Here is a 776-nt window from a genome sequence, read left to right on the forward strand (position 1 = left end):
CTAAAACCCATACATTGATTTTTTTTTAATTAGGTGATTTTATGTTCAAATTCTAGGATTACCAATTGGTACTTTATTATAATTTTTATGTCTTCAATGAAAGTTTCTCTTTTTTTGCAGTTATTTTCAGAATAATTTTTGATTTCTTGTTAAAATATATCTATTTTTTATTTTAAAATCCTTGTCATACAACCTTAATACTAGATTTGTCTCAATACTGCCTTCAGTTGTTTGTCATATATCATTGAACTCATGACTTCTCTTGTTCTTGCTATAATGAATCATTTTCATTTTTATTTTAGGCATTTTGGCTATTATGTTAGAAAAATCTAAGTTCTATTTGAATCTTTAATCTTGACTAGCAGTCACTTAAATAGAATCAAAGTTCTGTTTAAGGTCTGTGGCCATGCCACCCTGAACAAGCCCAATCCTGTCTCATCTCGGAAGCTAAATAGGGTTGGGCCTGGTTATTACTTGGATGGGAAACCACCTAGGAAGACCAGGTGCTATAGGCATAAAAACTAAAATAAAAAATAAGAGATTGTAAATTGACAAGGTCCTTGCAATCTGTGATGTCAACCAAGGGTTGCTTTGCCTAAAAAAAAAAAAAAAAAAATTATAATTTAGACAGAAAAAATTGAGAACCATATGATTTTACTCATATGTGGGATATAAAACTTAAAGCGGCAAATAAACATGACAAACAGACAGTGGATGGATTAATGGTTACTAGAAGGAAGGGTGAGGGGGCGGTAGATAGAGGTAAAGAGTAAAGG

The 776-nt window shown here is 31.4% G+C and overlaps 1 pseudogene; it reads left to right on the forward strand.

The window, feature by feature from the left end:
* Nucleotides 1-396: 396 nt before the first annotated feature.
* Nucleotides 397-515, forward strand: LOC120588618 (uncharacterized; annotated as a pseudogene).
* Nucleotides 516-776: the final 261 nt, after the last annotated feature.

Source organism: Pteropus medius, unplaced genomic scaffold (assembly GCF_902729225.1).
Source record: "Pteropus medius unplaced genomic scaffold, Ma_sr-lr_union100, whole genome shotgun sequence".
Classification (NCBI taxonomy): domain Eukaryota; kingdom Metazoa; phylum Chordata; class Mammalia; order Chiroptera; family Pteropodidae; genus Pteropus; species Pteropus medius.